Source organism: Entelurus aequoreus, linkage group LG09 (assembly GCF_033978785.1).
Source record: "Entelurus aequoreus isolate RoL-2023_Sb linkage group LG09, RoL_Eaeq_v1.1, whole genome shotgun sequence".
Lineage (NCBI taxonomy): Eukaryota > Metazoa > Chordata > Actinopteri > Syngnathiformes > Syngnathidae > Entelurus > Entelurus aequoreus.
Window position 1 is genome coordinate 19085237 of NC_084739.1, and position 14327 is coordinate 19099563.

At 38.5% G+C, this 14327-nt stretch overlaps 1 protein-coding gene and 1 long non-coding RNA gene across 4 annotated transcripts in view; one reads left to right on the forward strand and one right to left on the reverse strand.

The window, feature by feature from the left end:
* The window catches only part of LOC133657233 (uncharacterized), a 972718-nt gene that overhangs the window by 459031 nt on the left and 499360 nt on the right, over positions 1–14327 (forward strand). The gene's annotated exons all lie outside the window — the stretch shown is intronic.
* Positions 1–14327, reverse strand: part of col21a1 (collagen, type XXI, alpha 1) — a 100486-nt gene that overhangs the window by 82895 nt on the left and 3264 nt on the right. For 2 of the 3 annotated variants that reach the window (XM_062058284.1, XM_062058286.1), the window contains exon 1: positions 5135–5227. The exons of the other annotated variant lie outside the window; for it this stretch is intronic. The gene's annotated coding sequence lies outside the window, so the exon portion shown is untranslated. Of the gene's footprint in view, positions 1–5134; positions 5228–14327 lie in introns of those variants that run through there. 3 annotated transcript variants of the gene reach the window in all.

Genomic DNA, 14327 nt, shown 5'->3' on the forward strand with positions numbered 1-14327 from the left:
AGCAATAGCAAATTGGAAAAAGTTGTTTTCATAAAAACGAATGCCATTAAAAAAAAACACCAGCAGACAACAAATCGAATCAATAGAATTGTTTTTAATCAACCCTTTAAGTCATCCGACAGGTATGAAATAATATTACCAGATAGACAATAGGTCTAATATTTTTATTCCTGACAGTTTAAACACGGATGGAGGATTATCGCTCCATTGTCTGTTTTTGCAGATCCATTTGTGCATAACTCTGCCACTGTGCACATACTTTCTAGACACAAAACAGCAACCGCTGAACAGTTTGAGTCCTGATAAATCATATTGTGAGTGCTGAATAATTATATTTGCATGTCCGACCCCCAGCATTGTGGGCAATCTGATAATGAGTATATATTCTGCATATTCATGAAGACGGACACGCTGAATGGATTGAGCTCCCTATTTTTTTTGCATACACTTTTAAGTTTGCACATGCTTTAATACACGCAAACCTTTAGACCAGGGCTATTTTACTACATAATGAAGAGGGCTCCAATTTCAAGAGTTAAAGAGCTTGGGGGACGGATATCAAAATGTAAATGTTTTGTAAATTAGTTAGTTGCAAAGTAAAAACATCGGCTTTCACACTGCACTGTCAATAAATCCATTATTCTGCCCTCACTCCTTATTTCCAGCGTGTGCAGCCAGACACATAGTAAACAGCATAAAGAAACAGAAGCTCCAGAGGTTTTGTTGATTGATGTTTCTTCTTCTGAATTATTTTCCTCCCTCAGTTGCATTTCTTTGCACTTCTTCCTTCATTTAGGTTCGTAAGACTGAAAATGTAAACTTTACAAAAGTATAACTTAAATGGTGCATATGCTGCTCCTCCACATCGAGAGGAGCCAGATGAGGTGGTTCGGGCATCTGGTCAGGATGCCACCCGAACGCCTCCCTAGGGAGGTGTTTAGGGCACGTCCGACCGGTAGGAGGCCACGGGGAAGACCCAGGACACGTTGGGAAGACTATGTCTCCCGGCTGGCCTGGGAACGCCTCGGGATCCCCCGGGAGGAGCTGGACGAAGTGGCTGGGGAGAGGGAAGTCTGGGCTTCCCTGTTTAAGCTGCTGCCCCCGCGACCCGACCTCGGATAAGCGGAAGAAGATGGATGGATGGATGGAAATGGTGCATATTGCATGAATAATATTGTATATTTTACATAAATAAAATAGAAGGTTTAGTGTTAATCCATTCACACAGTAAACTACATATGTTTATGCATATAGAAGTTAAATATACACAGCCAAACTGCAAACTTTTAAACCTAAGGTGTAGCTTTATCACCCTCTCCTGGTCAAATTCAGGGCTACATGTATCAAACGAGATTTGATCGGCAGAGTTAAACAGCCAAAAAAAACAACACGACCACGAATACAAAATACATCACAAAATCAGCAATTTCAATACATTCATACTTTGTTTGATTTTTACGATTTATTTATATATTTTTTTCTGAGTCGATAGCGCCATCTTTTTTTACTCACCCTGTGACTCAAATGCTTCGCTGTTGCCCCTTGTGGGGTGGCGGTAGTACTGCATACATGAGCAACCCTAGTTTGAATGGTTTCATCAAGCCTATTTGGGTGATGTTTGGCAGGACAAATTAAAAGCTTTGGTGAGCCAGATGTGGCCCGTGTGGCACCAGTTGAAAAGGACTGCTTTAGAAGATCAGGCGCTGAATTATTTTATATAACCTGTTTTGCTTTATTCTGTTTGACTATACACAGTGATTAACAAACCTTCATATTTGTAGTATGACAGTTATTACTGCTAGTACTCAACAAGAGTGTTTTGATGGCGACAGTTGAACCATGGAATGAATTAATCTATTGTGCATTAAAACCTTAGAAGTCATCTTGTGTTCCGACTTCAGGAGCTCCGCTCTATTTTGTGTAGTACAAGTACGGGCAAAAATATGGGTTCACCAGACTTGGAGGATGTTCATTCAGTTGTTTAATGTTGTAGAAAAAAAAGCAGATAACAGACATAAAAACTACAGACATTTCAAATGTCAACTTTGTGGCTTTTTGAAACACAAAAACAAAAAATCAAGAAAATAAATTGTAGTAGTCAACAGTTTAATTTTTTGCCCAAGAAGAGTGAAAACAATTATGGAATAACTCAATTCTAAGAAAAAATTATGGGACCACCGTATACATTTTCATTTCCAAAGCCAATAACACCTGCCTCAGTTTAAATCTGATCATTAGTTTGCAGTTAAAAAGGAGTGTTCCCACCATAGAGAGCTGTTGCACAAGGTGGATTGACATGAATCATGGCTCCAACACGAGAGATATCAATTGAAACACAGGAGAGGATTATCTAAACTTCTTCAAGAAGGTAAAAAATAAGATGTTGATTGTTCCCAGACAGCTGTGTCTCAAATTGTGTTTGGCGCCGTTTCAATAAGGTTTATGAAGACGACTGCCTGAAGAAAACATGCACATTTCCTCAGTCATCGATGATATGGGGTTGCATGTCAGGCAATGGCATTGGGAGATTACACTTTCAATAAATGCACAAGTTTACATTGACATTTTGGACACTTTTTTTATACCATCAATTAAAAGGATGTTTGGGGATGATGACATATTTTTTTCAAGATAATAATGCAAATTGCCATGAATCAAAAACAGTAAAATAATTTACATGAAAAAATATATGGATAAAGTCAATATCTTGAAAACCACTGGAAGTAACTACAGTTTGTCGCTACATCTGTAAGTGCAAGTTAAAACTGTACTATGCAAAGCGAAAGCCATTTATCAACAACACCCAGAAACGCCGCCAGCTTCGCTGGACCCGAATTCATCTAAGATGGACTGATGCAAAGTGAAAAAGTGTTCTGTGGTCTGACGAGTCCGAATTTCAAATTGTTTTTGAAAACTGTGGACGTTGTGTCCTCCGGACCAAAGAGGAAAATAACCATCCGCATTGTTCTAGGCGCAAAGTTCAAAAGCCAGCATCTGTCATGATATGGGGGTTTATTTGTGCCCAAGGCATGGGTAACTTACACATCTGTGAAGGCACCATCAATGCTGAAAGGTACATACAGGTTTTGGAGCAATATATGTTGCCATCCAAGCAACGTTATCATGGACGCCAGCAAGACAATGCCAAGCCACGTGTTACAACAGCGTGGCTTCATAGTAAAAGAGTGTGGAGACTAGACTGGCCTGCCTGTAGTCCAGACCTGTCTCCCATTGAAAATGTGTGGTGCATTATGAAGCGTAAAATACCACAACTGAGACCCCGGACTGTTGAACAACTTAAGTTGTACATCAAGCAAGAATGGGAAGGTATTTCAAGAAGGTAAAAAATAAAGTTAAAGTTAAAGTACCAATGATTGTCACACACACACTAGATGTGATGAAATTTGTCCTCTGCATTTGACCCATCCCCTTGATCACCCCCTGGGAGGTGAGGGGAGCAGTGGGCAGCAGCGGTGCCGTGCCCGGGAATCATTTTGGTGATTTAACCCCCAATTCCAACCCTTGATGCTGAGTGCCAAGCAGGGAGGTAATGGGTCCCATTTTAAAAGTCTTTGGTATGACTCGGCCGGGGTTTGAACTCACAACCTACCGATCTCAGGGCGGACAAAGATGTTGGTTGTTCACAGACAGCTGTCTCAAAATTTGTTTGGCGCTGTTCCAATCAGATTTATGAAGACGACTGCCTGAAGAAAACATGCACATTTCCTCAGTCATTGATGATATGGGGCTGCATGTCATGTAATGGCACTGGGAGATTACACCTTCAATAAATGCACAAGTTTACGTTGACATTTTGGACACTTTTCTTATACCATCTATTAAAAAGGATGTTTGGGGCATGACGACATCATTTTTACAAGATAATAATGCATCTTGCCATGGATCAAAAACAGTAAAATACATTTCCATGAAGAAATATATGCGTAAAGTCAATATCATGGCCTGTAAATAGTTCGGACACCACTAAAAATAAAAATCTTTGGTAATATTTGAAAAAAAATGGTCTCGACAAGACTCCAATCTGCAAAGCTGATCTGACAACAGCAATCAGAGAAAGTTGGAACAAGATTGATGAAGAGGTAAGTTAAGTCCATGTCTCAGTAAACTGTTATAAAACCCAGAGGTGGTGCAATAACTTAGTGGTGTTTTGTAGTGTTTACTCATTTGTTTTTCATGATTCCATATTTTTTTCCTCAGAATTGAATAAGTCCATATGAAACTGTTACTGACTACCACAATTTATATTCTTAATTTATTGCAGTGTTTCCTAAATTTCGTTGGACCTGTACCTGTACATGCACAATGACAAATAAAGATCATTCATTCATAAAGCCATACAAGTGACTATAGTTTTGTGTCATGTCTGTGATAAAAAAAAAAAATATTTTACTACAAAATAAAACAACTGAATGAACATTGTCCAAGTGTAGTGATTCCATAATTTCTTGCCGGAGGTCATATAACTTCAGTGATTAACACCACTTGCCCTGCCTGCAATTATCTGCTATAAATGGAAGCTATTCTGGTCCAAAATCAACAACTTCTGTTGTTGAAACCGCAGCCAAAGGATCTCGGAGGTTCACCGCTGCCAAATTCTTCAAGCAACAAAGGAGTGCCAAGAAGCCGTGTTAGAAGGGCTCCTTGGAAATCTGCTCGACATCCAGAGGTCTTGTAAGCATTATCTCAAAGGGGTCTCTTAATGCTTTCCAAGCCGCATGTCCGGGCTTGATATTTACAGCTTCAAGTCCCAGAGATTACTGCGCCTCGCATGCTCTGCATTTAATGGTCATCTATAATGTACTTGCAGCACTACTGTACATGCTTGCAGATGTGCTCGCAGGAAAAGGGAACGACAAGTCTGTTTATGAGAAGGACGTAGATAGCCAGGAAACTTTGTGTGAGGTTTCCGTGCATTCTGGACAGGAACACAAACAAGGGACTGATAAATACACCTAATGGCTTCAACATGCTGCTCGGAAGAGTAAAAAATGTGCAGGATTTTAAATGCAACCCATGACCAGTCTTGCATTAGTGAACGTAAACAACCTGCAAAGATACTATGCGTATAAAGATGTAGTAAGTACAGGTGCATTGCATCCTACAAAGGTATTACCTGCAAGTGTTCCAAAGCCTTATGGGAATTCCTGGTAATCCTCCTCGTTTAAGAGTGATCCCCGTTCACGACTGTCTCTACTCCAGGGTTGACAGAAAGAGAACGAAGCAGTGCACGTTTTGTCTGGTGAATGAAAGAAGGCCCTCCCTCGGTCTGTTCCTGTCCCTTCTTCTTCCTCTCCTCCAGGCCCCCACCCCTCGCTCCTCTCTCCAACTGGCGTTCTTCCAGCTTCAATTACCAGAGCTGGAACGAGAAGCCGATAAGGAGAGCATGAAATTGTCAAGCAGACAGCCCATCTCTTGACAGCCCCCTCAAGGAAAATAATAGTAATAATGATGAGACAGCAGCCTCCTTCCAAGTGTTTTGCGGTTTTGGAGCGGATGGCTGTCTTGCCGAGGGCATAACCGGAGAACGTGGAGGAGAGTTCTCGGAGCCATGCAAGCGCCAGATCAATCCAATTTTGAAAGTTGTTGGACTGAACTGCAAAGCTCAGCATTTATAAGCATTAATGAAAACCAGTCATCTTTTTGCTACGTTTTGATATTTCATGACATACTGTAAGTGTCGTGTTGTCCCGATACCAATATTATTATTATTTTGATAGTTTTCGGTACTTTTCAAAATAAAGAGGACCACAAAAAATTGCATCATTGGCTTTATTTTAACAAAAAATCTTATGGTACATTAAACATATGTTTCTTATTGCAAATAAATAGTGAACATACAAGACAACTTGTCTTTTAGTAGTAAACAAACAAAGGCTCCTAATTTAGCTGCTGACATATGCAGTGACATATTGTGTCATTTATCATTCTATTATTTTGTCAACTTTATTGAGGACAAGTGGTGGAAAATGAATGATTAATCTACTTGTTCATTTACTGTTAATATCTGCTTACTTTCTCTTTGAACATGTTCTATCTACACTTCTGTTCAAATGTAATAATTACTTATTCTTTTGTTGTTTGATACTTTACATTAGTTTTGGATGATACCACAAATTTGGGTATCAATCCGATACCAAGTCGATACCGGCGGACCGGTACCTTTCAGAGTATCGCGGTACTATACTCTTCCCGGTATACCGTACAACCCTATGTAAGTTTGGTCACCTACTGTAACAGTATGATAAGAATCCACTGACTATAAGTCGTATATGGCTGATCTGTACAAAGCGTTAGAGTTTGTTCACAATGTTCTTTATTTCTTTTTTAAATCACACAGAATGTTAGTCAATCTAAAAAAAAAAATAGAACAAGCTCAACTCCAACTCAATCCCAGCTTTCAAAGGAGAACTGCTCATCATTATGAGAGACAAGAACACACGTCTTTTTTTTTTTTTTAAAGGATTTTCAAGATGATAAAAGATGCGGCTAATGGGAGTCACTGTTGTAACCTTCACAGCCCTCTTAAACAACTTCAAAACCCTCCACCAACGTTTTATATACACACTGTAAGTATATATACACTACCGTTCAAAAGTTTGGGGTCACCCAAACAATTTTGTGGAATAGCCTTCATTTCTAAGAACAAGAATAGACTGTCGAGTTTCGGATGAAAGTTCTCTTTTTCTGGCCATTTTGAGCGTTTAATATACCCCACAAATGTGATGCTCCAGAAACTCAATGTGCTCAAAGGAAAGTCAGTTTTGTAGCTTCTGTAACGAGCTAAACTGTTTTCAGATGTGTGAACATGATTGCACAAGGGTTTTCTAATCATCAATTAGCCTTCTGAGTCAATGAGCAAACACATTGTACCATTAGAACACTGGAGTGATAGTTGCTGGAAATGGGCCTCTATACACCTATGTAGATATTGCACCAAAAACCAGACATTTGCAGCTAGAATAGTCATTTACCACATTAGCAATGTATAGAGTGTATTTCTTTAAAGTTAAGACTAGTTTAAAGTTATTTTCATTGAAAAGTACAGTGCTTTTCCTTCAAAAATAAGGACATTTCAATGTGACCCCAAACTTTTGAACGGTAGTGTATATATATATATATATATATATATATATATATATATATATATATATATATATATATATATATATATATATATATATATATATATATATATATATATATATATATATAGAGGTTCACAGTGTCTTGGCTGAATGAGCAGGTATCGGACACTCCTTAGACGCATCCGTTCATCTATGCAGACTGGACACTGGCCGAGAGTTAGTGGGCGGCCGAGGGTGGAGTTGGCTCTCTTGGTTGCTTTTTTGGGTCTGCTCCTGTCTCTGACCATGCTCCCCCCACCCCAGCAGACGATGGCGTGGAACACCGCATAGGCCACCACAGTGTATATGTTGTTTTGTTGTTGTTGTTTTAATTTTTGTAGCTGTATGTAGAAATGTCTGGTTGCATCAGCTCTGCTCTTTTAATGTCTTTAATGTCCTTTGTGTTCTTTGATGTTTCCCTCTTACACACATGCCAATGTGTGCTATGGCTATGAGGTTGCTTTCCCTTGGCCTCAGTCTGGACCCCCTCTCCACGGCCCAGGCTTAGGCTGAATGTTTTTTTGTTTTTTTTCTCACCACCCCTCCCCAGCGTTGACCTGTTTCTCACCTGTTTTTTAAGTGCGCCGGAATTTGGCAGACCCTTCAGCGATCCTGTTCTGTCTCCCTGTAATGTTTGTCTGCTCTTGAATGGGATTGTGCTGAAAATCTTAATTTCCTCTCTGGGATTAATAAAGTATTTCTGATTCTGATTCTGATTCTGATTCTGATGTAGTAACAGACACCCTCATAACAATATGTAATATGTTCAATATTTACCGTATTTTGATAATTTTAATCAATGACAGGACTGATTTCTTCAGTGCATTTATTTCCGTTTCCATAGCAGCGCACGTCTGACTTCTGGCAACAAATGTGTGTTCTTACTTCCTGAAACAAACGCGTTTTCAGGTTCAAACACTGATGACATCTATTAAACAAGACAAGAAGCAAGGAATTAAACAGAGACAGAATTAAATTTGGCTCAGTGAGGAGAAACGCGTACACCTGTACCCTTGCACAGTGTCATCCCACGCTCCGACGAAAGATTGTACGCCTCCTCTTTTATTTGGACTTTCCCTGATTACATGGCAACAGTTGTTTCTAAGGGAGGGGGGTCGTAAACAGCCATCGCCTTTGATTACAAAACAGTTCAAAGAAGAGGTCGCCTGGAGAGGAGTCTGGTCCTGCTTCCTCTCCGCTATGTAGTTCTCGGGTCAAGACAAAAGCTTTCTGTGGATTACAATACATGAAAGAAACAGAACACCTTCATGTTGCTTCCCATCCTACACAGTGTAGTTTTACAAGCCTTCTTCTTGGTAGGATCAAAGATAGCTTTTGTCTTCTCGCCGGGAAGTCATGGCAACACAAAGTTTTGTGATAACTTAGATACAAGTATTCTGACACTCGTGCCTCTTCTAATCATGGCAGACTTGGTAACAGGCAATGAAGGTGACTCTTTTTGGACAAATGAGGATTAACAATATTATCTTTTTGAAGCTGAACATACAAAAGATGAACCACTGCTTCTTACAACCTAGTCACGTCCGTTGTGTCCTTGGGCAAGACACTTCACCCTTGCTCCTGATGGGTGCTGGTAGCGCCTTGCATGGCAACTCCCGCCATCAGTGTGTGAATGTGTGTGTGAATGGGTGAATGTGGAAATACTGTCAAAGCGCTTTGAGTACCTTGAAGGTAGAAAAGCGCTATACAAGTATAACCCATTTATCATTATTTATTATTTAGAAACAAAACATAAAATGTGGGCTAATACTTTATGATTGTTCCTGTTTTTCAGTCAGTACAGATTGGTGTCGTATCGCAGTATTGTGCATTATGAACTCAAACGCGTTTCGTGTTGTCGTAGAAGCTAGCTCATCGCTTGCCGTAGCTAACTTTTAGGGCTAATACCGTAGCATGTCGATGTGTCACCACGCTAGCAAAATAGTTCCTCAGTGTTCTCTCTTACAATAACAATGTCACTACAGCTTGGTTATATGTACAGGTTACGGAACGTAAATGAAGTACTGTTGCCTTTTTAAAGTGATTTAGAGGTATAACAGATTGCTCCCATTAGCTGCATTGCTAGCCACCAAGAACGAGACGATTTTTACAAGTTTGACTGCAAAAAAAAAAAACTTTTCTCTTCTTGTCTTTCATAAAGATTGTGAATGATAGGCAAAATTCCCCTAAAAAAGTGCAGTTCCCCTTTTAGACTTAGAATATAAATTTACAAAGCAGTTGAGAACACATATTACAATATGTATTAAAAATGAAAAAAAAAAAAGGAAAACTACAAATTTATAATCGCAACATATTAATAATAGAGATGTCCGATAATGGCATTTTTGCCGATATCCAATATTCCGATATTGTCCAACTCTTAATTACTGATTCCGATATCAACCGATACCGATATATACAGTCGTGGAATTAACACATTATTATGCCTAATTTTGTTGTGATGCCCCGCTGGATGCATTAAGCAATGTAACAAGGTTTTCCAAAATAAATCAACTGAAGTTATGGGAAAAAAAGCCAACATGGCACTGCCATATTTATTATTGAAGTCACAAAGTGCATTATTTTTTTTAACATGCCTCAAAACAGCAGCTTGGAATTTGGGACATGTTCTCCCTGAGAGAGCATGAGGAGGTTGAGGTTGGGGCGGGGGGGGGGGGTGTATATTGTAGCATCTCGGAAGAGTTATTGCTGCAAGGGGTTCTGGGTATTTGTTCTGTTGTGTTTATGTTGTGTTACAGTGCGGATATTCTCCCGAAATTTGTTTGTTTGGTGTGGGTTCACAGTGTGGCGCATACTTGTAACAGTGTTAAAGTTGTTTATACGGCCACCCTCAGTGTGACCTGTATGGCTGTTGACCAAGTATGCCTGTGTGAAAAGCCGTAGATATTATGTGACTGGGCCGGCACGCAAAGGCAGCGCCTTCAAGGTTTTTTGGCGCTCTGTACTTCTCCCTACGTCCGTGTACACAGCGGCGTTTTAAGAAGTCATAAATTTTACTTTCTGAAACCGATACCGATAATTTTGAAACCGATACCGATAATTTCCGATATTACATTTTAAAGCATTTATTGGCCGATAATATCGGCAGTCCGATATTATCGGACATCCCTAATTAATAATGATAATATTAATAATATAGTGATTAAAACAATAAACAACAACACAAAAGTAATTACAATAACAGAAACAATATGTATCAATATTATCACTTATCATTTCCATCACTTTTCTTTAGGATGTTCCGACAGTAATATATGTCCTAGATCCTATTTATGAGTTATAAACGGGAGAACTTTTTTTTCATCTCCTTCACTTTAAAAAAAAAAAAAAAAAAAAGAGGGTCTTCAACAGTTGCTTTTGAAGTTCTCTGTTTTACTGATGTGATAAAAAGTGATGCTGCCTATGACATGAGCTCAACCCTATATATACACCCGCCTCTTCATGTAAGACAACCAAAAAGGCAGGCTTTGCTACACATCTTAAAATAGGACTGAATAGACTAACCTACTGTAGTATTGTGTTGTTGTTAAAACTTGAGTGTAAAGTGAGCATTGTTGCTAACGTTTGTGTCGTCCTTTTCCCACTCCTGTTACATTGTTGCATGTGGTTTAAAGCAGTGTTTTTCAACCACTGTGCCGCAGCACACTAGTGTGCCGTGAGATATTGTCTGGTGTGCCGTGGGAAATTATGCAACTTCACCTAATTGGTCCAAAAAATATTTTTTGCAAATCAATAATTATAATCTGCAAATAATGTGCCGTTGCTTAGTGTCTGTGCTGTGTAGAACTCGGCAGGGTAACCACGTAATACTCCATGTCAGTCGGTGGCAGCAGGTAGTTAATAGCTTTGTAAAAGTCGGAATGTGTCGGTTGAGACGGGGATGGTTTGTTGTGATCCCAATATGCAGACAACAGCGGTAAAAAGGTATATAATGCTTAAACCACAAATGAACAGAACCGAAAGGGAAAGTAAAACCGAACTGGCTACAAAGTAAACAGAAACAAAATGCTGGACGACAGCAAAAACTTACGGCGTCCACAAAGTACATCCGTACATGACATGACAATCAACAATGTCCACACAAAGAAGGATAGCAACAACTTAAATAGTTTTGCTTGCTAGCACAAAGCAGGTGCGGGGAATAGCGCTCTAAGGAAGACATAAAACTGCTACAGGAAAACACCAACAAAACAGGAAGCGCCACCAAAATAATAGCGCAAGACAAAAACTAAAGCTCTACACACAGGAAAACACAAACGAACTCAAAATAAGGCACAACGACCTGGTGGAGTTAATTTTTTTAACGTTTTCTGCTGGTGGTATGCCTCCGTATTTTTTTTATGAAAAAAATGTGCCTTGCCTCAAAAAAGGTTGAAAAACATCTGGTATAAAGCATAAATTCATATTATTTCAATAGTATTTGTCATTCAAATATTTACATCAGAGATGCACTGCAGATGAATATTGTGTCGCATTTCCAAGCCACAATAGCAACAGGTAGATAAAGACTGTTCCGGTTGTGTGTGGTTTTGTGTTGGTTTTGACTCCAGGATGCAGAGATGGCAGGTAAAAAGGTATTTAATGACAAAAACTAAGACAGGCCTCAGGGATGTGAACAAAGCTGGAACAGGCAAAGGACGCACAAAACACAAAACAACACGTCAAGGTACGAGGCAAATATCCGCAGGACAGGGCTACCGTAAGAAGCATCCTGATTGGAAACCACAAACACGTGTGTCCTGATTGCCAATCAGGGAGAGGTGCGAGAAAAAGGCTTCAGACCAGAGGAATGGAGGCAAACAAGGGGGCGGAATGAAAAAAGGGAGCGCTAGAAAGTAAATAATACAAAATACCATGACAAAACACACCATTGGTAAAATAAGACTAGTTTCAAATGTTTGTTTTAAAGATTTAAAAGGTTGGAATTGCTATAATCAACACAGTGAAACCCTGAAAAAAAGGCAAATTACACTTGGCCTATTGACAAATAAACATACCGCAAAACAGTAATAAGAAAACTAAAAACCATAACATGTTTACTATTGCATCATGTTATGTAATGGTCTTACTTGTGTGATCTTATGGAGTCCAACAGTCTGATGGCAGTTGAATAAAATCTGTCAAGGAACCTTGCAGTTTTCCACGACGCAGTTGACAGTGTATGTAAAAAGTGGATAAGTACACCGTAGCCTTTCTTAGAGACACACACTATGTCAGAGTTGACAAAAGGCTCATTAGAATTAAAGCTGCACACTGCAAAAAGTCAGTGTTCAAAAACAAGGGAAAAAAATACAAAAATTAGGGGTATTTTATTTGAACTAAGCAAAATTATCTGCCAATAGAACAAGAAAATTCGGCTTGTCAAGACTTTCCAAAACAATTAAAATTAGCTAACCTCAATGAACCCAAAAATACCTTAAAATAAGTATATTCTCACTAATAACAAGTGCACTTTTCTTGGTAGAAAAAAAAGAGACCTTTGTGCTGAATATGTTGAAAAATATTCTTAAATTAGGTAAACGCTTGTGCCATTATCTTGACATAATGATATGCGCTCGGCATTACATTTCTTGAAACCAGCAAACTTACACTAAAAACTAGTTTATTGTTCTTAATGGAAAGGCAACAAGGCAACCGCTTGTTACTCTCGGGGTCTCCTCGCCGCTCAGACAAATCATATGGTCTAAAGATGCATTTTCCCATCGACAACATGACATCATCGCACCAAGTGCGTGCTCTTTCAATCAATTAGTGCGCATATATACAGCCTGGCCTGTGGCCAAATTTTTTTTAATTGTAATTTTGAAGAATTTATCTGAATGTGCATGAACTATTTTTGTTCCAAATTGTTTGAAATGTTAAAAGTTTAAATATTAACTGTCCGTTTACTGTACTGTGCCAACTGTACTACGATATGAGTACGTATTTTCTCTTGTTTCATTGAAAATAAAACAGCAAAGTCCATTTGGCTGTCATCTGTTTTAATTATGAGACACATTCGTGTCAAAATCATGATTTTTTTTCATGCTTGAAATAAGAAATTATTACTTTAAAAAAGCAGTTTTATACTTGTGAGTGTTGATGACACAGCTTTGCAACACATGATATTCTAGTTTCAAGCATGTTTTACTCAATATAGGTCATAAAATCTTAGCAACAAGCTGTAATATCTTACTGAGATCATTTAGGACCAACACCCTTAAAACAAGTAAAACACTCTAACATCAAATCTGCTTAGTGAGAAGAATTATCTTATCAGACAGAAAATAAGCAAATATCACCCTTATTTGAGATATTTAATTTTACTTAAATTTCAGTTTTTGCAGTGTAGACACACACTGTGGTTGACTATAAAAACACTATTAAACGATATACAATAAATTAATAGTATTACACTACTTGGTTCGAATGACACATTTACGATTTGTGGCTCCAGTTGAAAAATGGCTCCATGGCAGCGTAAACACATGGAATATAATAGAAATATGAAAATCGGGCTTCGTCAAAATATGGCATAATAGATATGTGTGCATTTACATCTACACAAACAAAACAAGGTAATGGAAATTGCATTAAATAAACATGCAGCTAATTAAACTACAGCGAAAGCATGGACCATCAGATATGTCCTCTCATGGTACATTTAGCGTACATAGACCATTTAAGAGACCCAAATATGGTACATTACAGTTGCATAGATCATTACATAAAGAAATCAACCGCAGACAGCCGATGACAGTCAGTAAAGTAATGCTGGCGTTACGTGCAATTAAACCTATGGAGGGAAGGAATGCTCGTTGCCAGGGAATTACTATTAGAAAGTGTGTCATTTCCCTTTAAATGATGCTAAGGGATTATACCAAAAACTTGCGAAATTATCGAGCAAACGCACATTTAATTTTATGTTCTTAAAACTTACTCTCTTAGATGCACTCTAACACTTTTGTTTCGACGTGATGGGTAAATGACACCTCAGTGAGTGCTTTGCACACTCACTAGCTGCATGGACACCGCGTTAGTGTTTGATAATGTTTGTTTGTTTTTTAATAATAATAATAATAGATTTTTTTTGTATAAAGCACTTTACATTGAGCAAACAACCTCAAAGTGTTACAGTGTATTGAAAAAAATATCAATCAATCAATCAATCAATGTTTATTT